Consider the following 26,828-nt stretch of genomic DNA (forward strand, 5'->3'; position numbering starts at 1 on the left):
TACAAGATCTCCAGAAAAGACCGCACCAACCAGGTAGGAGGAGGTATCGCCATCGTCTTCAAAGACTCCATCAGCGTCACCACCTCCACCGAAGACACCCCTCTCGCCGCTGAACACCTGCATTTTCAGATTCGCACCGATCCGAGGACCACCCTCAGAGGATCCCTCATCTACTGTCCTCCCGGGCCACGCGCCCCTTTCAGCGACGCCATCGCCGACTTCATCTCCCCGCACGCCCTCGCCTCGCCGGACTACATCCTCCTAGGTGACCTCAACTTCCATCTGGAACAAAACAACAACCCCAACACCACCACCCTGCTCGACAACCTCGCCAACCTCGGCCTCAAACAACTGGTGAACACCGCCACCCACATCGCCGGACACACGCTTGACCCCATCTTCTCCGCCAGCAAACACGTCTTCTTCAGCCACGCCTCCGCCCTACACTGGACCGACCACAGCTGCGTCCACTTCACATTCCGATGCGAGACCCGCCACCTCCGCACCCAACCCATCCCTCGTCGACAGTGGAACAAGATCCCCGAAGAGCAACTCTTCTCCGCACTCGCCGCCAACCAACCCACCCTCACCACCGACCCCAACGACGCAGCCCTCAACCTCACAAACTGGATCTCCAACTGCGCAGACATCCTTGCTCCCCTCAAACGCACGCATCGACAGACCAACACCAAAAAACCTCTCTGGTTCTCTGACACCCTCAAAGAATCAAAGAAAACTTGTCGCGCCCTTGAGAAAGCCTGGCGCAAGGACCGCACCGCTGACAACATGACCGCCCTCAAGAACGCTACCCGCGAACACCACCACCTGATCCGCGCCGCCAAAAGGAACTTTTTCACCGACAGACTGGACAAAAACAGACACAACAGCAGAGAACTCTTCAGCATCGTCAAGGAGTTCTCCAACCCCAGCGCCAACGCCGTCACACCCTCACAGGATCTGTGCGAATCCCTCGCCACTTTCTTCCATCGCAAGATTAGCGACCTCCACGACAGCTTCGGACACCAGACCCAACCAAACACCACCGAACCGGCATCCACGGCCATCACCCTCAACAACTGGTCCCACATCAACACGGAAGAAACCAAATCCATCATGAACTCTATCCACTCCGGCGCCCCTTCGGACCCCTGCCCGCACTTCATCTTTAACAAAGCCGACGACATCATCGCCCCGCACCTCCAGACCGTCATCAACTCTTCTTTTTCTTCTGCTACCTTCCCCGAATGCTGGAAACATGCCGAAGTCAACGCCCTACTAAAGAAACCTACGGCTGACCCGAGCGACCTGAAAAACTTCCGCCCCATCTCTCTTCTGCCTTTCCCAGCCAAAGTAATAGAGAAGACCGTCAACAAACAGCTGACCACCTTCCTGGAAGACAACAACCTGCTCGACCCCTCACAAACCGGATTCCGAACCAACCACAGCACGGAAACCACCCTCATCTCAGTCACTGACGACATCAGAACCCTGATGGACAACGGTGAAACAGTCGCCCTCATTCTGCTCGACCTCTCGGCTGCCTTTGACACCGTCTGTCACCGCACCCTAATCACCCGCCTCCGCTCCACCGGAATCCAAGGCCAGGCCCTGGACTGGATCGCCTCCTTCCTCTCAAACCGTTCCCAAAGAGTTTACCTCCCTCTGTTTCGCTCAGAACCCACCGAGATCATCTGCGGCGTACCCCAAGGCTCATCACTCAGCCCGACACTCTTCAATGTCTACATGAGCCCCCTCGCCAACATCGTACGCAAGCACGACATCATCATCACCTCCTACGCCGACGACACGCAACTTATACTCTCCCTCACCAAGGACCCCGCCAGCGCCATGACCAACCTACAAGAGGGTATGAAGGACGTCGCAGATTGGATGAGGCTCAGCCGCCTAAAGCTGAACTCTGAAAAAACGGAAGTCCTCATCCTCGGCAACACCCCGTCCGCCTGGGACGACTCCTGGTGGCCCACAGCCCTCGGCACCGCACCGACCCCCACAGACCACGCCCGCAACCTCGGCTTCATCTTGGACCCTCTTCTCACCATGACCAAGCAAGTCAACGCCGTGTCCTCCGCCTGCTTCCTCACCCTCCGCATGCTCCGCAAGATCTTCCGCTGGATCCCCGCCGACACCAGAAAAACCGTGACCCACGCCCTCGTCACGAGCCGCCTGGACTACGGCAACACCCTCTACGCCGGGACCACAGCCAAACTCCAAAATCGCCTGCAACGCATTCAAAACGCCTCAGCCCGCCTCATCCTCGACATACCCCGCAGCAGCCACATCTCCGCACACCTGAGACACCTGCACTGGCTCCCAGTCAGCAAAAGGATCACCTTCCGACTTCTCACCCACGCACACAAAGCCCTCCACGACAAGGGACCGGAATACCTCAACAGACGCCTCAGCTTCTACGTCCCCACCCGCCTCCTCCGCTCCTCTGGCCTCGCACTCGCTGCTGTCCCTCGCATCCGCCGCTCCACGGCTGGTGGGAGATCTTTCTCCTTCCTGGCGGCCAAGACCTGGAACTCCCTCCCCACCAGTCTCAGGACCACCCAGGACCACTCCGCTTTCCGGAGACTCCTAAAGATCTGGCTGTTAGAGCAGCGATAACCCCCCCTTTTTCCCCTAGCGCCTTGAGACCCGCACGGGTGAGTAGCGCGCTTTATAAATGTTAATGATTTGATTTGATTTGATTTGATTTAATCGGCTTGAAGGCAGGATGCACGCCCTGCTTTAGCAAACCAGTGAGCGATAAAGAAGAGTTATGATGCGCAAACATGCCACTACCGCAGCTCCAGGAAGCAGATAATGGCCAAAGTAAGGCACAACAGCTGCCGCTGTCAGCACATAGAGCACTGCAAGGAATTATTGCTGGGTATGGGATACAAGATAAATCATCGCATTGATTTCACCTTCACTCATATATCTCAGATCACAGTAAAAAAGCCATACTTGGACAGAAGTCCTGGTGCACATTGAGGCTGCCCGGTGTGCTTACATTTGCATGGACTGTACTGCACAAATGTGGCCTACGTGTATTTGATGTCTGACATTTACTCATACTTTTGGGTATCGATCATGAAAACCACAGCTGTTTTATAGGGTGAGTACATTGGAACAGAGCCTCTCAGTAGACCATGTATTCCCTGTTGGGCTTCCTCAAACCCTGGGATATGCCGTCTAATCCTTCTGCCAGCGAGAAGCTTCAGTACAGTGCTCAGTTAGGCCCCCTGTCTGCTGGTGGTAGGCACCAGCACTCATTTTTGTGGACCAGGACTCCTTTTTCATCACAATACTTTGACCCACAGTAAGAACAAGCATTTGCAATGCAAGGGGTCTCGCATTTCTCCGAGTTAGAGCTATTTGCAGTTGTGAACTCCCAACCAGACTTTTCTTGCCTCATTAAATGGAAAAAAACAAGCGCGATCACGCTGCTGAACAAGCGAGATCGTGCTGCGAAAAAAGAGAAAAAGTAGTCCACAAACCGGACGGAAAACAGCGAGCCTCGTATGTTTTCAGTACTTGGTTGCTGCGCTCGAGGAGGGCTAACCACTGGAAAAGACATGACGTATGCATGCCTTCCACTAATGAAAACAAGCAGATTTTAAAAGGCAAGCCCACGAACCAATGAAAGACAATGACTTTGAATGGTCGGGGCTCCGAGCCCTTTTCTAACTAATACAGCATCTCGCAAGCGATACGCATGTGCCAGCGCATGCTACGCAGGCTTGACCCTAAAAAGAAAGGCAGAAATGGTAGACAGAAGAGAAAGCTAAGAAATTAGTGGCAAAATAAGAAAGAAGTGATGAAAAAGCACCTCAGGAGTAAGAAAAAGGCAAAAGAAGTGTAGGACAGTGGAAGAAAGAGGCTGAGGTGGAATTTAAACTAAGTAGCCTTGGTAATAAGTCATCTCAGTATTCAACCTCGCTAGGGACTGATTTCAGAAAAAAGTCCAGGTTAAAATGTGCAGAGGCGGGAGGGGGCGTGGCTTGAGAGTGAGGAAAATGGCTGCTTGAGCCTGGAGCTCTGTATCTCTGTCGCCACAAATTCGCTATAAAACTGAGCAGACTCACTCATCAAGGTCTCTAAACATGAGGATCGGGTATCAAACACATAGGGAACGACAAATAAAGCTCTGATATTTTTCCTGGAGCTCTACTACATCGAACAACGCTGACTGACCTAACAGCCAATCTGCCTCCATCATAGAAGCTCTTGTTCCACCAACTTGGCAAGGCCTGTGCTTCAAACATTTCCCCAGCAGCCAGAATCATTGATGGAAAGACCCTCACCATCCTCAGGCAGAACTGAAAGTGAGCGCTGCATCTATTCTGCATACCATTATGACATCCATACCCCTCAACGCGCACATGACATACGCTAAAGCGAGTAGCAAATCGACCATAACTACTCTCACTGTTACCATAAGGGCCAATTTCACCACTGCTCTACACCAGACAGCCCAAGCCTCTACAACTACTTACTGGCTGTGCTCGCCTTGGGAGCACTAATCGCAATCCATGCTGTGCTGTGCTCCTTCGGGTGCTTCCCGGCTTCAAGGCTTGCTGGGCCCCACTGTGCTTTCAAGCATGCCGGTGTCCTCATACCCATAAACGCCTGCTGACGCCTGAGTGTGCCGGTTACGTTGCTGATATGAGATGACTCTCAAAACCCTACCACGAGGCCCGGCTCACCAGATCCTGACACATCTGCCATAAGTTACGCAATACCATGCATATGGTCCAATCTACACTCAGTAATGAAGCCTGCCATTAAATGGACCCGAAATAGTGCGGGGTAACACGTAATCAGGCAGGCCAGGCTTATCGGCACTACACCTGTGCAAACACCTTGAAGTGCTAGATTTGGTCATTCTAAAACTAACATATGGTGCATTAATATAGGAAAGGTGAAATGTGAAATGTGGTATACTGAAAACTGAGTTCTGGAAACTGAATAGAAGGGTGAATAGAACTGAGCAGATCTGACCTGCTAGAACCAACAGAAGGTGCATTGATCTATGAAAGGTGAAATGTGTGAATACAGAATTCTGAGTTTTGGAAACCAAATAGAACAGTGAATAGACTTGAACTGAATGGTGAAATCTGTGCATAGCCGGATAAAATCTCCTCTGATTCTGTCAGTATTGTAAAGCCCTACAAGTACTGTTATGTATGATTTCCAACATCTCCATTATTTTGAACCATACATTTAAAAGCTCTCTTGTGTGTGACAACACTATAACTCAAATATAGTAAGACACATCTAAGGGCTTAATCACCACACGCCCAACAGGAGAAATGACCTATCATCCTGCATGTGGTGTGTGCATACTGAGCTCACATAAACAGTAAAAAGCAATAACACCCTCTGAGAAATTGACACCATAGAGGAGCCAAAACTATTAACTCAGCATCTCTATCGCTTATTGAACAGAATTTTGCTTAAACCATACTCACATTACTTTTAAGTCCTTTTTAATAGCTGGACAAAACCAGTCTTAAAGATGGCGGAGAATGACTCAAAGTATGCAACGAAAAGGACGAAATCCGAACCAACAACTCCAGAGTCTCCCATCAATGTTAAAACTGAGCTCAAAGAGACCATGGACTCTACTCTTAAAAAACTTTCTGATGTTCTACAGCTAGCCCAAACAACAAAGGTTAGCATGGACATTATGCAGCAGGATGTTGCTAGAATGAGATCTGATTTCATGCAAATATCTGACAAAATATCTGCTGCTGAACAACGCATTAGCAATCTGGAAGACAAATCTCTTGGCACAAAAAAGGACCTCAACTCCCTTCACAAATCCTCAACTCTGATGCAACGCTCCATTGTGGAACTGGAAGACAAAACAGGATGGGCAATATAAGATTATTTGACTTCCCTGAAAACTCTGAAAAACAACATTGCTCATGCATCCGCCTTTCTAGAGGACTGGATCCCACAACATACTAAAATTTCTTTTGACAAAAAAAAGCAAGCTTGAAAGAACACATTGCATCCCAACGCATAATTTGGACCATACAAGCCCCTCTGATCCACCCAGAGTGATAATTTGCAAACCTCTCAGATACTAACATGTAGAACTGATCCTCAAATTCATAACCAAGCACAGAAATATCTTCTGGGAAGGTCACTGGATCACCGTCTCACAAGACTACTCTAAATCCACGTTCAAGTGACCATTCCCTTCTCATTCTCAGGCCCTGCCAGATTTCAGATTATTTAATAAGGTTCAGCACACCTGTTTCATGATCTGCAAGATCTGGCCACATTCCTAGACAACATCCAAGAAGCCTAGATGGAAACTTCTACCTCTTCTGACAGGACGGTTGTAATGTATTAAGATCCACTGTTTAACTTTTTCTATACTGCATACCAAGAAGATACCTATCCTCCATCTATATGTACCTTTACATTCCAGATTAATGTCTGCCTGCATTCATGTATAGGCTATACCTATTTGACCCCACCCAGATATGAAGCAACACTTCTCCTAAGTGCTAAAATGGGGCAAGATGGTGTGCAATAACATAAGATACGAAGGGTTATAATTCTGTGTTACCATTTGATGTTTAGAAATGTTTGGACTTGTTGTTGAGACCCAAATGATGCTTATCATGCCTAGCAGGATCAATACGACAGATTGTTTTACCAAATTTAAACTGTTACACTGCCAAACAGCTTTTGCTGATGCTAACTGTCCTTCCTACTAATAGACATGATGATCAGACTGACATGACATGCTGGGTGTTACCACAAGACGCTCTATGCCTCTGTTAGCATGATTGCTATTGACACAAAGCCCTTACAATTTCCGCAAGCTTCTCCCTTAACACAAGCAATCAACAGTCTCTAACTAAATAGACTACTGATGAAACTAGATGTGTCAATGTTCTCCTGCATGATGAGATAGTTCTAAGTGCTGCATGGTAGGACCGGAGACCGTGGCACCTTGCAGACACCTAATAATTTCAAGACAACACTTGACAGTTGAGTTAGTGCTGCAACAGGCAACACACTTAGTTTTATTTCTCAATGATCCTATTTATTTCCTATAGAAAACTCCACACAACTCTAATCTGCACAGTCACATCCATATCCGGTTTCTACATATGAGTAATTGACTGATGGTGTAGTGGCACGCACCTGCTGAGAATTGGACTAACTAATTTCCTTATTTATTTTAAGTTATAACCAAATTTACAAATGCCACTGACTTATCAAAGTCTCGCATTATGCTCATCCTGACGACTAGCAAGCCTCAAGACATATAACTCCCACTCATAGCTCAGTAATAATTCATGAGCCCATATTGTGGCAGAAGTGAGACGGCTAGTCTCCTCCGTTAGGTCCCATGCAGTTCCTGTTACAGGTGGGGATGTAGGGTGAGATAGGACGGTTGGTGTTTGGAACTGGTGGGCTCCCATCATTTGGGTTCATGTATTCTAGCTCTTCACTTTCTCTTCTATCTTCTTGGTTCCCTTTATTACTTTTTCTGGTGACTACTCTACCCTTCCATACAGGCATGGCTCGTCCTGAGACTACATTAGCTGCAGTTCTAGCTCAGAAATAAGGGGCGTACCTATCCCGCCATATGAGACTCCCTGGGAATATAACAGAAATATTCAATACACTAGTCCGACCCTGCATACCGTTATGTCTCAGGCTCTTCCCTTCAATCCCCATGTTGACACCTGATAGCTTACGTGTCCTTTCCCTCAACACCAATGGACTGAATCACCTGTTAAGAGGAGAAAAATGATTGAATACACATACAAATTCAAAGGCGATTTAATACTCTTACAAGAGTCCAGGCCCGCCTCCTCAGACATTCCTTCTTTTAAAGCATCCTGATTCTCAGAAGTCATTGGCTCGCCTGCCCATAAGAAAACAATGAAGTCCTCACCAACATCACCAAACAAGCAAAAATCATGATCCTGGACACTCTTGCTGATCAGAATGGGAGATGGTTACTCAATAAATTGACTAAATCTGGTAAAGAATTGTACTTGTTGAATATCTATGCACCTAATTATCTCTTATAGACACATGGCGTATCGAATACTGTGATACAAGAGACTATATTTTTTATTCCCAACCACATCAATCGTTCTTGAGAATTGACCACATACTAGTATCCAAGAACCTGGCAAGAGTGATTTCTGATACATCAATAGAGCCTAGGCTTGCCTCCGACCATTCTGTCATACTAGCATCTTTAGACTGAGACACAACCTACCCTGCCTCTAAATCTTGGAGACTAAGTGCAGACATTTTGCAAGATGATTAACACCTAGAAACAATCTGCAAAGCCATCCCAACCTTCTTTCTTGAAAATTCCCCCAAGGAATGTCCACCTCAAAGACTTTGGGATGCCTTTAAGGCTAAGACTAGAAGGGTAATAATAAACAGTGCTCATTTTAATAAAGCTGCAAACACCCAATTAAAAAAGCTGGAAACCCTCAACAAAGATAGGTCAGAGGTCCGCCCACTGAACATTCTTTGTACCAAAGAAGTATTAGGAGAATCTGGATTAGCCTGGCAACCCAAATTCCTTAAATATCTAGGTCTCCCATTTAATGATAACCTCTCTGAAGCTATCCAGCACAATGAATCACTGGTTCTCCACAAGGTAGAAAGCTGTCTAGAGAGCTGGTCACCAGAATTTCTAACCTGATGGGGCAAACTTGAATCCATAAAGATGATTATCATTCCAATTGTTCATTACCTGCTAAGCATGTCCCCCATGTTGTACTCCAATACATTTTTCTATAACTTAGACAACCTCATCAATAAATTCATTTGGAACTCAAAGAAGCCACATAAAAATTATGTTTACTCAAAAAATGAGGTGGGGCCAACCTTGTTGATTTCAGAAAATACCAAGTAGCCTTCTTAGCAGCTCAGGGAATGAAATGGCTGAACAACACCCCTGACTTCACCTCACCATGGCTCTCTCTGGAACGTTTATTAACAGATAACCTTCCTAGAATATGTCTTCTAACTTTCAGCAAAAAACATCCTATTCTAGACAACTTAAACCACACCAGATGCAGCCTATTGACCAACAACTTTCAACCATAAAAATTAGACACCCTCTACAGTCCTCAATCTGGCACAATGGGGGGTATCAAACTGGATCCAAACCTACCCATCGCCTGTTCATGGGGGACAAAAGGAATACTCGTGGTAGGCGATCTTGGCTCTGAAACATACCCTCAATGTTCTATGATATCTCTTATAAATATGATCTACCTCCCTCTGATTTTTATGACTTCCTTAAACTAAAAGCTGTGATTTCTAAACACAAAGCCTTCCCTTTCAAACCTGTTTCGCTTCTGACCCTTCTAGCTGCATGGGAAAGGGCGGCCACATAGTCTCCAAGATTTACACCAAATTTAGACCAGTGCCCAGCCCATTATGCACATCCATGCAAAGGAAATGACAGAATGACTGGTCCCAAGGTGGCCTAGACAACTCCTCAGACATTGACTGGCATAAATTATGATCTTCTCCATTCACCAAGAAAATCACCCATATTTTGCCCAAGCCAAACTACACATCTTATATAGAACATATTATACTCCACACTGACTTGCAGCCCATGGTTTACTAGATAGTGACAACTGTTCGAGCTGCAATGCACAACACGCAGACATGTTATATGACTTCCCCCCGCTCCACAACTTCTGGATTGAAGTCCACAACACCATTCACAACATCATTCAGATTAAGCTACCCAGAACCTTCTTATTTTCAGTCTGTGGTACCTCCCATCTCTCATACAACACTACCCTACAGCGAGAAGACCTACTTTTAACTGACCTACTATTTACTCTTGCACACAAAACTATCTTGTCCATCTGGAAATCATAAGGAAACGCCTCAGGAAATACTTGGAGGGAGTGGTTACGATACATTACGGGCACCCAATCCATCTTTTCAACACAATACCCTTGGATTTCAGTGGACAAAGCTCTATGAAACAATCTCAATAAATACCTGGAAACTGTCAACCCCACCTAGTCCAATGCGTCAAACCACCACCACTCTATAGCAGGACCTAGAACTAGGACTTTAGAAGTACTTAGGAGTCACCACTTTTCTCCCCTCTTTACTGTCCTCACTTTCCTTTCCTCTCCCATTTTCTTTTCTCTGCTTTTTACTACTCTCCTTTTCTCTTATTTTGTTTCTAGGACACGGTTGCATGTTTATTATTCTCCTCAGCTGATTTGGCCAATTAATACTTAGCAATACGTACATCATCCAATAAACTATGTAACTCTGTACGATCTGTTAACTGTACTCAGCTCTTGTCTTTATACCAAAGTTTTTTTTTTTTAAATGTTTCATTAAAAAGCTGTGAAGTTTAAAAAAAATGTGCAGAGGTAGAGGAAGACCTCGATGGGACAGAGAAGTTACCATCCCTGTTAGAATGGAGGCACTACAATCGTTAAAAAAAATCTGCACTTTTTAATAGGCCTGCAAGTGTTTAAAAATAAAGAAAGGAAAACTTAAATCGAAATGGATTAAAAAAAACGCATTTACTTGGGGGATTTGTGGTACATTATGATGAGTAATTCTAAAAATACACACTGCAAAAAGTGTTATGAATGATCTATAATAGGAAGTGAAGGGGGAAACTGGAATATTTGGAACAGTGGGAAGTAACTGAATGTATTGCAACTTCACATTGGTTGCCGTCATAGGTTGTAGTCAAGAAGGCTGATAGCACAGTTCGTCTTTGTATGGACTGGTAAACTTCTACTATCTGTACTCCTGGAGGAGGCCTCCATAATTACTAGTAATATTGGTTCCTTGTCTAGATTTGTAGTATAACGATTTCATACTACAGTTAAAATAGCTTTCTAAGCTTGCTATATCCTTTCTGTTGCATATATCAGGCACATCTATCAGATGCTTCGGTTTATTAAATAGTTTCCTTAGACTCAGCCTTTTTGCCACATTTGTTTGAATTGCATGTTTCACAGCTCCCGTGAGTGGTGGACACAACACGCATACTTTATGCAGGACTAGAAAGACCCATAAAACTTTTCCGTTTTAAAATGGACTGAGACCACCTCCTCGCCAGATTGCCCAAACTGTATAGTCAATGGAACACTATAGTAAAAAAATAAGGGAAAGAACCATACCTCATTGCGACAAGAGAGAAAAACACTGTCCCGGGGCAGCACCCCTGCACGCATGGAGCATTGGAGGACCTGCCAAAGCAAAACTGTGGGCACAGAGCTGCTGAGGAGCAGTACAGAATGGGGTGAAGATGTAATGTGCTTTGAGACTAGGTCTGGAGACCACATAAGGACTTTTGCTTCCAGTTCTCAAGACCACATCTCAAGTATTGTGTCAAGTTCCTGGTCGCGTATGAGTTATTATGTTCAGTTCTGTGGGGCACGTTTGTGGACAAACGTTAGCAGATTTGGTGGCAGCATTTGGAGAACTGCTTCCAGGTTCAAAGAGACATCTGGTTTATGGTTTATGGATTACAGTTTTAGACAGGGGTAGCATATTGCTTTCAGTTCTCCAATCCACATTTTGAGTATTGTGTCCCTGTCCAGAGTCCATGCATGGAATTTGGCTTCCTGTTCTCAAATCCACTTCTTGGACATTCTTTCCAGGTCTCAGGTCCACATCTGGGGTATTGTGTCCAATTTGTGAGTCCACATCTACAATTCTGCTTCTATTTCTCAAAACTACATCTGAGGTAATGCATGCAGTTGCAGGATCACCTATGTACTGATGCCAGCAGCTCTGCAGTGTTGCTTCCAGTTTTGAGGGTCACTTCTGGTTCTGGGATCCAGATTTGGAGCTGTCAAGTTATGATGCAATATTTGGAAGATGGCTCCTAGTTCTGGTATCTGGTATCTCTAGAGATATAAAGACTGATCGGAGAATACCCCAAAACAAGAACCTCGAATGGTGCAGGTTTGTTGTAATGTGGGTTTATGGAATGTGGGCAGATGAAATCTTGGCGATGCCATAGTTCTGGGGGTCTGAGTGCGACATCATGAGAGTCGGGTGACAGGTGGGAAAGGGATTTTGTGTAGGTGTCTAACCTTACAGACACAGTTTGTTTGTGTGCCATTAACTCCAAGAATACTGCAAAAGTTTTGTGTTGTCCTTACAACACAGTCCTTCGAGGTGATGCTCCTGGATTTCGCTCTGCTTACTTTAAATGAAGGGCAGATTAGATAACACAGACCTTCCCAGTACTAAAGGGAATAAGCCCTATGGAAGAGGCAAACACATTTCTGCAGAAACACCGTCAAAGTGAGGGTACAATCTGAGACAGATCGTCGTGAAAGAGGTGATGTCCAAGGCAGGGCCTGGCCCAGGCCAGGCATTCAAGAAGACCACGTAGTTTACAATCAGGTACAATGGATTTCATTTGCAACCTTCCACCTGTTCAATGGTTTTCCTGAAACTCCGGCATGGATTCGGCGCTCTTGGACCTACGCTGGACCCTGCATTAGTTGTCATAGAAAGGAAAGAGGGACATTGCAGCTGGAGACCGGAAAGGTCGCACACGTCAGACGTAGGGAAGTGGGCAGACTGGGGGGGGGGGGGGGTCTGCAAGGCCGGCCTGTGGGCATACACTGTTTGCTAACGCAGTAACACGGACGTAAAGCAAAGAAAGGCTCAGCACAGAGATGCGTTGCTCTTATCCCCCAGCAGCCTCTCCGTTACCAATGAGCCATTCTTAATACGTTTACAGCAGAGGCCGGAAAGAATGTGCCACAGCCTCTGGCTGACAGCACTCAGACAACCTCAGCTTCCCGGGGAGGGGGCGATGAAAGGACGTGCGAGGGGCGGAGTGAGGAGGGGGTACTACTGTAAGAATGGAGAAAAACAAGATCCCGTTCTGCTCTGCCGGAAGCCAGCCTCGGTGACGGACATGAATCACGCCCGAGGGTTAACAGTGACGGCCCTAAGCAGGGAGCATTGGAAGCCACAGCCCAGACATTTCATACCCTCAGTTATCAGTGGCACTTCTTAGCAAAGAGCAGTGAGAGCCGCAGAGCAGAAAAACCACTCCCCGGGCCACTGGAGTTATGCGGCAGGAGAGGACCAAATTATGCGGCAAGGTTGAGGAAACTATGAAAAAGCAAATTATGCGGCGTAGTACAGCAACAGTGATTTTTTAAATTATATTCTTCGTTATTTTATGTTCTTTACTCTTGGTAACGCTGTCTAGCCTTGGAGTGCACTTCATTAGTACCTGCCTAACAACCAAATACAGCAAAAAGCTACAGAAAGGCGACCAGTCAACCTTTGCAAAAGACTTTGCACTGCGCTACAACACATGTTGTTTCGTTGTTAGCAACTTTAGAACCGTTTGAGCTAGAAACATTTTTCTTGTTAAAATCTGCATATTATACAGCAGATGATGGATTGTGTAGCAAATGCAACAAATCTATAATTATGTGAAAATCACCATGGCTACACAATCTCTTAAATCCAGTAGCTCTGATTATGTGGCAGGAGGGGACCAAATTATGACACATAATGCGGCACATTTATGATAGTATTACTTGTTTTGTCGTTTGTTACCATGTTAACACTGCTTTAACAAATGTTTCACCTCATTACTACCACTTTAACACCCAAATACAGAAAGAAACTACTGAAAGCTGACCAGTTACCCTTTTGCAAAGGGTCTTCCACTGCACTGCAACACATTTTGTTGCCTTTCTAGTAATTTTTGATCCATTTTACTTAGAAACGACACATTTTTTGTTCAAATCTGTAAATTATGCAGCAGATCATGTCTTATGTGAAAAATATCGGAAATTCACAACTATGCAAAAAACACCATGGCTACAAAATCGCATATTTGCAGTGGCCTTGACAATACCCAAGGGTTGTCTGTGACAGCTCTTATTGGGAACAGTGACAGCCACAGTACAGGCACACTATATCCAAGAGTTATCCATGACAGTTCTTATTAGAGAACAGTGACAGACATGGTATAGAGAACAGTGACAGCCACAGTACAGACACACCATACCCAAGAGTTATCAGTGACAGTTCTTAGTAGAGAACAGTGACAGTCACAGTACAGAAACACTGTATCCAAGATTTATCAGTGAGAGTTCTTATTAGAGAACTGTGACAGCCACAGCAACACATCACACTGAAGAGTTATCAGTGACAGTTCTTATTAGAGAACAGTGACAGCCATGGTATAGAGAACAGTGACAGCCACAGTACAGACACACCATACCCAAGAGTTATCAGTGACAGATCTTATTAGAGACCAGTGACAGCCACAGAACTGATGCACCGTGCTGACAAATATTACGAGAGAGCACTGAGAGCTACAGTACAGACACCATACCCAAGAGTTATCAGTGACAGTTCTTGTTAGAGAACAGTGACAGCCACAGTACTGACACACCACACCGCAGAGTTATCAGTGAGAGTTCTTATTAGAGAACAGTGACAGTCACAGTACACACACACCATACCCAAGAGTTATCAGTGACAGTTCTTATTAGACAACAGTGACAGTCACAGTAGAGACAGACCATACCCAAGAGTTATCAGTGACAGTCACAGTAGAGACACACCATACCCAAGAGTTATCAGTGACAGTTCTTATTAGAGAACAGTGACAGTCACAGTAGAGACAGACCATACCCAAGAGTTATCAGTGACAGTCACAGTAGAGACACCCCATACCCAAGAGATATCAGTGATGGTTCTTATTAGGGAACCGTGACAGTCACAGTACTCATGCACCATACCCAAGAGTTATCAGTGACAGTTCTTATTAGAGAACAGTGACAGTCACAGTAGAGACACACCATACCCAAGAGTTATCAGTGACAGTCACAGTAGAGACACATCATACCCAAGAGTTATCAGTGACAGTTCTTATTAGAGAACAGTGACAGTCACAGTGGAGACACACCAGACCCAAGAGTTATCAGTGACAGTCACAGTAGAGACACACCATACCCAAGAGTTATCAGTGACAGTTCTTATTAGAGAACAGTGACAGCCACGGTATTGAGAACAGTGACAGCCACAATACAGACACACCATACTCAAGTGTTATCAGTGACAGTTCTTATTAGAGAACAGTAACCGCCACGGTATAGAGAACAGTGACAGCCACAGTACAGACACACCATACCCAAGAGTTATCAGTGACAGTTCTTATTAGAGGACAGTGACAGTCACAGTAGAGACACACCATACCCAAGAGATATCAGTGACAGGTCTTATTAGAGAACAGTGACAGCCACAGTACTGACGCACCGTGCTGACAGATATTATGAGAGAGCACTGAGAGCTACACTACAGACACCATATGCAAGAGGTATTTGTGACAGATCTTGACAAGGAGCAGTGAGAACCACAGTACAGACACTTCATCCCCAGAATATCAGTGGAAGCTCTTTATAAGGAAGCAGGGAGAGCTACAGGACATACACACCATACCCAAGAGTTATCAGTGACAGCTCGTAACAAAGGAGCACTGAGAGCAGCAGTACAGATGCACCATACCCAAGAGTTATCAGTGACAGCTTTTACAGTGAGAGCTACAGTACTGATACATTATGCCCAAGAGTTATTAGCGACAGCACTTACTGGGGAGCAGTAAGAGCTGCAGTACTGCCACATCATACCCAAGAGTTATCAGTGACAGATCTTACCAGTGAGCAGTGAGAACCACAGGACCACCACATCATACCCAAGAGTTATCAGTGACAGCTCTTACTCGGCAGCAGTGAGAACCACAGGACAGCCATATCATACCCAAGAGTTATTAGCGACAGCACTTAACTGGGGAGCAGTGAGAGCTACAGTACTGCCACATCATACCCATGAGTTATCAGTGACAGATCTTACCAGTGAGCAGTGACTGCCACAGCACAGACCATACTCCTCTGTACAAAGGAACAGAGAAAGCCACAGAACAGACACCCCATGCTCAAGAATTAACAGTGACTGCCCTTACCTAAGAACACTGACAGCCTTTCGGAAAGTTAGTACATATGTGTTATCAGTGGCACCACAGCACAGTCAGTCCATACTTCAGGGTCATGGGTAACACATCTTGCCAGGGAGCAGTGGGGGCCACAGAACCGACGTATCATACCCAAGAGTTATGAGTGACTGCCCTTACCAGGGGGCAGGGAGTACTGTTAGCCACAGAATGGACTCGTGTCTGAGAGTTATCATTGAAAGACATCACCAGGGCACAGTCAGAACTGCAGCACAGACACATCCTACTCAAGAGTTATCAGTGACACTTCTTATCACCAGGCAGAGGGCTCTGAGAGTCAAAGTACAGAAAATGCCTGAGAGTTATCAGTGCCACCCCTTGCCAGGCCTGCCCTGCCGTCTAGAACCTGGGCTATTTACTATATCCAACACAATGGTACAACTTTCATCTTTTTGACACTTTGGAATATGCACTTGGTGAATATTGGTTTCCATTTTCTGAAAGGTGTCCCTTCACTATCTACGTTGTCCTGATGAGACCCCACATTATAGAGAGGGTCGAAACGTCGTCGACTAAGCCATAACAAACTCAACAATCGCCTCGGTATTATGGCAAAAATGGACATTGTTTTTTTGTTGAGTCGTATGTGGTCAATTGTTTGAAACCTGTTTTGTTTTACACTTTATATGGATGTCATTATATGTTACTGGTTCGAGGTTGTGGGACTGTTTTGGGTTGTATGTAAATATGTGTTTGTATTTGTACTTTGCATTGAATGAGAGATGTGCCCGTCTATCCGTACATTCTGTTGCAAAACTAATCACAGCTACTGTGCGTTGTTTATTAATATGGTTCCAGTATTATTGATAAGCACCGACCCCGAGTTATCAGTGATCTCTCATAACTGAGGTCTTAATGCTGCAGGGCCTGGATGTGCCTGGTCATCAGTGTGTCCGAATCTGTATCAGTCAGGACGATGTGCCTGGGCTCGCAATATCACTCCCGGTGGGCACTATGGACACTAATGTGGGGAAATAGGTGAGAATTTGACGACGTGCCTTAAAATGACAGTACATCATTCTGCCAGAGGCTTCATGTGCCACGGCGTTGACATGTTGTGGCTCTGGAATGCCACATCATGTATGCCGGGTCTTCAGTGAGCCACGATCTGTGTGATGCCCTCTGTGAATGCTGGAGACAGGGAGTGCCAGGGTCCGTGCATCACAGATACCGCGCGCCAAGGCCTCGGAATGAAATTATCTTAATGTACCATAGAATTGGTGCCAGGGTCTCGGTGTGCCAAAACCTCAATATACCAGGTTTCCATGTGCCACAGTCTCAGTCGTCTGGGCCCCAGAGTGCCACACCCATTGTGAGTCACGGCTCAACGTGACCGGGTTGCAGTATGTTTGTCCTCAGTGTGTCACAACTTCAGTGTTCCACATCTCGGGGTGCCCGAGCCGCAGCGCACAGAAGTTCAGGGTACCAGCACCTTACTTTGCCAGTATGTGTCTTAATGTGCCACATTTGTAATGCGTCCAGCCCTCAGTGTGCCTTCATCTCTACTTCCTAATGCCACCGCATGCCGAGATCTCAGTGTGCCGGGCCCCGCTTGCCTAAATTCACTCTTCTTGCACTAAATACTGCTCTTCTCCCCTGCCCTCCTCACCAGGTACCCTCAGAGGCCTCTGGTGCACATCTCATCTCCTTCTCCCACAGGCCTGCTCACAGAGCACATGTCCTTTTCATGTGAGTTCACATCTGACTTTCACATTCACATCCCATCTGTTCACACTAACTTACTGTTCACACTTACATGTGTTCACCTACCCCCTAGCTTGTGTTCACACAGCACCCACCTACCCCCTAGCCTGTGTCCACACAGCACCCACCTGCCCCCTAGCCTGTGTCCACAGAGCACCCACCTGTCCCCCTAGCCTGTGTTCACACAGCACCCACCTGCCCCCCTAGCCTGTGTCCACAGAGCACCCACCTGCCCCCTAGCCTGTGTCCACACAGCACCCGCCTGCCCCCCCCCCCAGGCTGCGTCCACACAGCACCCACCTACCCCCCTAGCCTGTGTCCACACAGCACCCACCTGTCCCCCTAGCCTGTGTCCACAGAGCACCCACCTGTCCCCCTAGCCTGTGTTCACACAGCACCCACCTGCCCCCCTAGCCTGTGTCCACACAGCACCCACCTGCCCCCTAGCCTGTGTCCACACAGCACCCACCTGCCCCCCCCAGGCTGCGTCCACACAGCACCCACCTACCCCCCTAGCCTGTGTCCACACAGCACCCACCTGTCCCCCTAGCCTGTGTTCACACAGCACCCACCAGCCCCCCTAGCCTGTGTCCACAGAGCACCCACCTGCCCCCTAGCCTGTGTCCACACAGCACCCACCTGTCCCCCTAGCCTGTGTTCACACAGCACCCACCTGCCCCCCTAGCCTGTGTCCACAGAGCACCCACCTGCCCCCTAGCCTGTGTTCACAGAGCACCCACCTGCCCCCTAGCCTGTGTCCACACAGCACCCACCTGTCCCCCTAGCCTGTGTTCACACAGCACCCACCTGCCCCCCTAGCCTGTGTCCACAGAGCACCCACCTGCCCCCTAGCCTGTGTCCACAGAGCACCCACCTGCCCCCTAGCCTGTGTCCACACAGCACCCACCTGTCCCCCTAGCCTGTGTTCACACAGCACCCACCTGCCCCCCTAGCCTGTGTCCACAGAGCACCCACCTGCCCCCTAGCCTATGTTCACACAGCACCCGCCTGCCCCCTAGCCTGTGTTTACACAGCACCCACCTGCCCCCCTAGCCTGTGTCCACAGAGCACCCACCTGCCCCCTAGCCTGTGTTCACACAGCACCCACCTGCCCCCTAGCCTGTGTTCACACAGCACCCACCTGCCCCCTAGCCTGTGTCCACACAGCACCCACCTGCCCCCCCAGCCTGTGTCCACAGAGCACCCACCCACCTGCCCCCTAGCCTGTGATCACACAGCACCCACCTGCCCCCTAGCCTGTGTCCACAGAGCACCCACCCACCTGCCCCCTAGCCTGTGTTCACACAGCACCCACCTGCCCCCTAGCCTGTGTTCACACAGCACCCACCTGCCCCCTAGCCTGTGTCCACACAGCACCCACCTGCCCCCCCAGCCTGTGTCCACAGAGCACCCACCCACCTGCCCTCTAGCCTGTGTTCACACAGCACCCACCTACCCTCTCGCCTGTGTCCACACAGCACCCACCTGCCCCCCTAGCCTGAGTTCACACAGCACCCACCTACCCTCTCGCCTGTGTCCACACAGCACCCACCTGCCCCCCTAGCCTGAGTTTACACAGCACCCACCTGCCCCCCTAGCCTGTGTTCACACAGCACCCACCTGCCCCCCTAGCCTGAGTTCACACAGCACCCACCTACCCTCTCGCGTGTGTCCACACAGCACCCACCTGCCCCCCTAGCCTGAGTTCACACAGCACCCACCTGCCCCCCTAGCCTGTGTTCACACAGCACCCACCTGCCCCCCTAGCCTGTGTTCACACAGCACCCACCTGCCCTCCAGCCTGTGTTCACACAGCACCCATCTACCCTCTCGCCTGTGTCCACACAGCACCCACCTGCCCCCCTAGCCTGAGTTCACACAGCACCCACCTACCCTCTCGCCTGTGTCCACACAGCACCCACCTGCCCCCCTAGCCTGAGTTCACACAGCACCCACCTGCCCCCCTAGCCTGAGTTCACACAGCACCCACCTGCCCCCCAGCCTGTGTTCACACAGCACCCACCTATCCCCCAGCCTGTGTCCACAGAGCAGCTGCCTGTATTTGTTACCTGCTGTTCGCAAGGATGTGTGCATGTCACCTTCTCCCCGCACATGTGAGCCTGCAGTGCTCTTGTGTGTGTTTCACCTACTGCCCTCACACGTGTGTATGTCGAACTGCTCTGCGCACATATGATAGTGCCCTTCGGCATGTGCACTGCTCCCCTCACAAATGTGCCACAGATCACACGTGTTTATGCCTTGCCTGCTCACTGCACACATATGCTCACGTATCACCTGCTTCCTGCATAGGTGTACTCACAGCGCTCTTGTGTGAGGTACACATGCTCCTCGCACACGTGTGTTCAAAGTATGTTCGACCTACTTTTTCCAAACAGGCTCACTCAATTACTCACTTGTAGCCCTCCCCCCGGCACAACTGTTCTGTGAATGTCCCACATGCTCCTCGCACACGTGTGCTCACCGACCACCAGCGTACGTCTCGCTTCCTCGCATCTGTGTGCTGCCAGCGATCTGTACACACAACCTAATATCCCTGCGCAGTTGTGCTGGGACCGCACTGCGCATTTACTCCCGTGCTTCCTGTTTAGGTGTGCTCCCCGAACATATAGGTCAAGGCCTCGTTCACGTCACGTGTGACATTCTCACCTGCTTCCGGCGCGCTTGTGCTCGCAGTCATCAGGGCATGCCACCCGACATCATACACAGTTGTGCTGGGACAGCACTGCACATTTTCTCCCGGGCTTCCTGTTTAGGTGTGCTCCCGGAACACTTAGGTTAACGCCTCGTTCGCCCTTCACACAGGTGAACTAGCAAAGCAAGTGTGAAAACCTCACCTACCTCCCGCACAATTGTGTTCTGGGCCCCCGGGGGGTTACCTCTTACCTGATTCCGACAAAGGTGTGTCCACAGATCACTAATATGTTTGTTATACTTCGCGTTCCAAATGTGTCACAGAGCACCTGTGGCGTCTCACCTGCTCCTTGCACAAGTGTTTCACAGTGCACCTGTGGGAATGTCTCACTAGCTCCCTGCACAGCCAAGGCAGGCATGTTCACAGTGCACAAGTGTGTGTGTCTCACTAGCTCCCTGCACATGTGGACTCACAGTGCATGTGTGTGCATATGTCTCAATAATGTCCACCTGCGTGCATGTCTCATCAGCTCCCTGCACAGGGGCACTCATTGTTCACCTGCGTGCATGTCTCACCAGCTCCCTGCACGGGGGCACTCATTGTTCACCTGCGTGTATGTCTCAGCAGCTCCCTGCAGAGGGGAACTCATTGTTCACCTGCGTGCATTTCTCACCAGCTCCCTGCACAGGGGCACTCATTGTTCACCTGTGTGCATGCCTCACTAGCCCCCTGCACAGGGCACTCATTGTTCACACTCTCTGCACAGGGGCACTCATTGTCCACCTGCGTGCATGTCTCATCAGCTCCCTGCACAGGGGCACTCAGTGTTCACCTGCGTGCATGTCTCAGCAGCTCCCTACACAGGCACTCATTGTCCACCTGCGTGTATGTCTAACCAGCACCCTGCACAGGGACACTCGTTGTCCACCTGCGTGCATGCCTCACTAGCCCCCTGCACAGGGCACTCATTGTTCACACTCCCTGCACAGGGGCACTCATTGTTCACCTGTGTGCATGCCTCACTAGCCCCCTGCACAGGGCACTCATTGTTCACACTCCCTGCACAGGGGCACTCATTGTTCACCTGCGTGCATGTCTCACCAGGTCCCTGCACGGGGCACTCATTGTCCACCTGCGTGCATGTCTCATCAGCCCCCTCCACTAGGGCACTCATTGTCCACCTGTGTGTATGTCTCACCAGCTCCCAGCACGGGGGCACTCATTGTCCACCTGCATGTATGTCTCACCAGCTCCCAGCACGGGGGCACTCATAGTCCACCTGCATGTATGTCTCTCCAGCTCCCTGCACGGGGGCACTCATTGTCCACCTGCGTGTATGTCTCTCCAGCTCCCTGCACGGGGGCACTCATTGTCCACCTGCGTGTATGTCTCTCCAGCTCCCTGCACGGGGGCACTCATTGTCCACCTGCGTGTATGTCTCACCAGCTCCCAGCAAGGGGGCACTCATTGTTCACCTGCGTGCACGTCTCATCAGCTCCCTGCACGGGGCACTCATTGTTCACCTGCGTGCATGTCTCATCAGCTCCCTGCATGGGGCACTCATTGTTCACCTGCGTGCATGTCTCATCAGCTCCCTGCACAGGAGCACTCATTGTTCGTATGTGTGTATGTCTCATCAGCTCCCTGCACTGGGCACTCATCGTTCACCTGCGTGTATGTCTCATCAGCTCCCTGCACGGGGCACTCATTGTTCACCTGCGTGCATGTCTCATCAGCTCCCTGCACGGGGCACTCATTGTTCACCTGCGTGCATGTCTCATCAGCTCCCTGCACAGGAGCACTCATTGTTCGTATGTGTGTATGTCTCATCAGCTCCCTGCACTGGGCACTCATCGTTCACCTGCGTGCATGTCTCATCAGCTCCCTGCACAGGGGCACTCATTGTTCACCTGCGTGCATGTCTCACCAGGTCCCTGCACGGGGTCACTCATTGTTCACCTGCGTGCATGTTTCAGAAGGTCCCTGCACGGGGGCACTCATTGTTCACCTGCGTGCATGTCTCAGCAGGTCCCTGCACGGGGGCACTCATTGTTCACCTGCGTGCATGTCTCACCAGGTCCCTGCACGGGCACTCATTGTTCACCTGCGTGCATGTCTCAGCAGGTCCCTGCACGGGGGCACTCATTGTTCACCTGCGTGCATGTCTCAGCAGGTCCCTGCACGGGGGCACTCATTGTTCACCCGCGTGCATGTCTCAGCAGGTCCCTGCACGGGGGCACTCATTGTTCACCCGCGTGCATGTCTCACCAGGTCCCTGCACGGGCACTCATTGTTCACCTGCGTGCATGTCTCAGCAGGTCCCTGCACGGGGGCACTCATTGTTCACCTGCGTGCATGTCTCACCAGGTCCCTGCACGGGCACTCATTGTTCACCTGCGTGCATGTCTCAGCAGGTCCCTGCACGGGGGCACTCATTGTTCACCTGCGTGCATGTCTCAGCAGGTCCCTGCACGGGCACTCATTGTTCACCTGCGTGCATGTCTCAGCAGGTCCCTGCACGGGGGCACTCATTGTTCAGCTGCGTGCATGTCTCACCAGGTCCCTGCACGGGCACTCATTGTTCACCCGCGTGCATGTCTCACCAGGTCCCTGCACGGGGGCACTCATTGTTCACCTGCGTGCATGTCTCAGCAGGTCCCTGCACGGGGGCACTCATTGTTCACCTGCGTGCATGTCTCAGCAGGTCCCTGCACGGGGGCACTCATTGTTCACCCGCGTGCATGTCTCACCAGGTCCCTGCACGGGCACTCATTGTTCACCCGCGTGCATGTCTCACCAGGTCCCTGCACGGGCACTCATTTTTCACCTGCGTGCATGTCTCACCAGGTCCCTGCACGGGGGCACTCATTGTTCACCTGCGTGCATGTCTCACCAGGTCCCTGCACGGGGGCACTCATTGTTCACCTGCGTGCATGTCTCACCAGGTCCCTGCACGGGGGCACTCATTGTTCACCTGCGTGCATGTCTCAGCAGGTCCCTGCACGGGGGCACTCATTGTTCACCCGCGTGCATGTCTCAGCAGGTCCCTGCACGGGGGCACTCATTGTTCACCCGCGTGCATGTCTCACCAGGTCCCTGCACGGGCACTCATTGTTCACCCGCGTGCATGTCTCAGCAGGTCCCTGCACGGGGGCACTCATTGTTCACCTGCGTGCATGTCTCACCAGGTCCCTGCACGGGCACTCATTGTTCACCTGCGTGCATGTCTCAGCAGGTCCCTGCACGGGGGCACTCATTGTTCACCTGCGTGCATGTCTCAGCAGGTCCCTGCACGGGGGCACTCATTGTTCACCTGCGTGCATGTCTCAGCAGGTCCCTGCACGGGGGCACTCATTGTTCACCCGCGTGCATGTCTCAGCAGGTCCCTGCACGGGGGCACTCATTGTTCACCCGCGTGCATGTCTCACCAGGTCCCTGCACGGGCACTCATTGTTCACCTGCGTGCATGTCTCAGCAGGTCCCTGCACGGGGGCACTCATTGTTCACCTGCGTGCATGTCTCATCAGCTCCCTGCACGGGGGCACTCATTGTTCACCTGCGTGCATGTCTCATCAGCTCCCTGCACGGGGCACTCATTGTTCACCTGCGTGCGTGTCTCAGCAGGTCCCTGCACGGGGGCAGTCATTGTTCACCTGCGTGCGTGTCTCATCAGCTCCCTGCACGGGGACACTCATTGTTCACCTGCGTGTATGTCTCTCCAGCTCCCTGCACGGGGGCACTCATTGTCCACCTGCGTGCATGTCTCATCAGCTCCCTGCACAGGGGCACTCATTGGTCACCTGCGTGCATGTCTCATCAGCTCCCTGCACGGGGGCACTCATTGTTCACCTGCGTGCATGTCTCATCAGCTCCCTGCACGGGGGCACTCATTGTTCACCTGCGTGTATGTCTCATCAGCTCCCTGCACGGGGGCACTCATTGTTCACCTGCGTGCATGTCTCAGCAGGTCCCTGCACGGGGGCACTCATTGTTCACCTGCGTGCATGTCTCACCAGGTCCCTGCACGGGGCACTCATTGTTCACCCGCGTGCATGTCCAAGCAGCTGGCCAAAGAATGCCAGACCGAGGACCAGTTCTCACATCCAACAGAATCTGAGCACCTGACTTGTGTCTCCTTCCTCTGCATGTGTGGTGCAGCCCAGGCGACAAAGGGGCCTTTATAAAACTCCCTAATAAATAGACAGAACTGTCAGGAGACTAGAGGTAGATCCCTTATTAACAGCAAAGCCACCCAACATATTTGTTGGCCTCTGGAAGGTGCTGCGGACGTTGTGTGGTTTGCTGATAGACTTGGAGAAATGCTGCCTGTCAGCTGCCCAGTCAACCAGCTTCACGGGCCTGTGGATTCAGATTTGCTTTTTTTGTTTCAACGGCACAAATATTCATATTAGTTAAGAACTTTTTAAACGACCACGATGGTCGTTGAAAAACTCTTCATTTTATTTGAGTGTTACTTCTGTTATAGAAGTAACAGTGGCTTCATAGGAAGCATCAGCCCCGGGAGACAGCGAGCTGAGGATACTCACTCCTAATGCGGGGATCCCCAGGGTAAGTCAAGGAGGATCGGATCTCTGCCGCATTTTTAAGATAGCAACTGGCTATGTGCATTAGTTACATTTACATCCACTATATGTAAATCATATCATGTGTGGATCTCATGAAAATGTGGGATGGATCAACCTCAGCCTCTGAAACTACTCTCAAGTTCATTACAACCGGTTGAGAAAAACACATGCCTACTGCCTTCCCAAAAAGACTCTACCGACGGTGCCATTGGTCACTCCACGGTGCTTTGCAATGCCTCCTTGTATGTATTAGCCACTAGGGTGAGGCCTTTGCAGGGCCGCCGCGGCATTATAAATGCAAGTGTCAGCCTTCCAACACAGTAGGAGATATAGGCCCTCGACCGCCAGGGCGGAGGGCAGCGGAAGCACCGCCAACAGGCTGGTGGTGCTTCCAGGGCTATTCTGACCGCGGCGGTAAAGCCGTGGTCAGAAAAGGGGAACCGGCGGTTTCCCGCCGGTTTTCCCCTGGCCCAGGGAATCCCCATGGCGGCGCTGCTTGCAGCACCGCCATGGGGATTCCGACCCCCTTCCCGCCAGCCTGTTTCTGGCGGTTTTCACCGCCAGAACCAGGATGGCGGGAACGGGTGTCGTGGGGCCCCTGGGGGCCCCTGCACTGCCCATGCCACTGGCATGGGCAGTGCAGGAGCCCCTTAACAGGGCCCCATACAGATTTTCACTGTCTGCTTTGCAGACAGTGAAAATCGCGACGGGTGCCACTGCACCCGTCGCACCCCTGCAACTCCGCCGGCTCCATTCGGAGCCGGCTTCCTCGTTGCAGGGGCTTTCCCGCTGGGCCGGCGGGCGGCCTTTTGGTGGTCGCCCGCCGGCCCAGCGGGAAAGCCAGAATGGCCGCCGCAGTCTCCTGACCGCGGAGCGGCCATTCGGCGGTAACCGCATGGCGGGCGGCAACTGCCGCCCGCCTCGGTCAGAATGACCGCCATAGTGATTTTGAGCTGTTGCTTCGTCTACACTCACCCTCCAACTCACCCTCAATTTTAGAGCACCTCAGGCCTACAAAATCTCCTTTTTAATCAGGATATTGAAAATCAGGGGCAGAATATCTGATTGGGCTGTGAAGACTCATTGTAACCTGCCAGCAGAAAAAGGGTGTCCAGTGGCTACAGGAGACATACCACTGCATATTTCTTCCTCGGCCACTGGTGCCTTCGGGGATCCCCTCAATACAGGGGTGTCCGACGCAGATCTGGGATCGCTGAATTCCATGAGATGCTTTCAGGATACCCTGATAAGATACAAGTACATACAGTGAATCTAAAGGAACCTCATACACCTAGCCAGTGCTAATCCTGATTTGTGGCTGGGGTCGCCCCTCCGGGACATCTGCATCACCATACCAGAGAAGACTGAGGGTGCTTGCGGTTTCTGCATTGCAATCTTATGTTCATACTAGGATCGGTTACTCTTCAGCTGCTAAGAACACGTTCACGTTTATTTTATTATTTCCTTTGTGAAGCAGTGATTAGTGAGGCTGGTACATGCTATGGCCATTGTGTCTTCTTGTTCATAACATATACTTATATTTTTTCAAATTCTCCAAGGTAATGGGGAGTGTTTCTAAGATTCCTAGAAACTAAGGGACATCTAGACTGCAAGAACATTGAAAGGTGGGACTATGTCATTACAAGATTATCTCTTCAGAGAAATATCTTTGCAGCAAAACCACCACAGAGAGAAGTTAGGACAGAAACTATTTTTAACAGACTATGCACAGCATAGAGGTTTCAGTAAAAAATCGTAATTCTTCTTAGATGCACTTCTTAAACGAAATCCCTACAGCGAATTATTTTGCCGGAAGTGTTTTTCT

The 26,828-nt window shown here is 49.8% G+C and overlaps 1 protein-coding gene across 5 annotated transcripts in view; it reads right to left on the reverse strand.

The window, feature by feature from the left end:
• TPST1 (tyrosylprotein sulfotransferase 1) overlaps nt 1-26,828 on the reverse strand; it is a 213,598-nt gene that overhangs the window by 157,483 nt on the left and 29,287 nt on the right. Inside the window, exon 1 of one of the 5 annotated variants that reach the window (XM_069226876.1) lies at nt 20,432-20,549. The exons of 3 other annotated variants lie outside the window; for them this stretch is intronic. The gene's annotated coding sequence lies outside the window, so the exon portion shown is untranslated. Of the gene's footprint in view, nt 1-20,246; nt 20,271-20,431; nt 20,550-26,828 lie in introns of those variants that run through there. One more of the 5 variants, XM_069226877.1, reaches the window with a different exon arrangement.

The sequence above is a fragment of the Pleurodeles waltl genome, chromosome 3_2 (genome assembly GCF_031143425.1).
Source record: "Pleurodeles waltl isolate 20211129_DDA chromosome 3_2, aPleWal1.hap1.20221129, whole genome shotgun sequence".
Classification (NCBI taxonomy): domain Eukaryota; kingdom Metazoa; phylum Chordata; class Amphibia; order Caudata; family Salamandridae; genus Pleurodeles; species Pleurodeles waltl.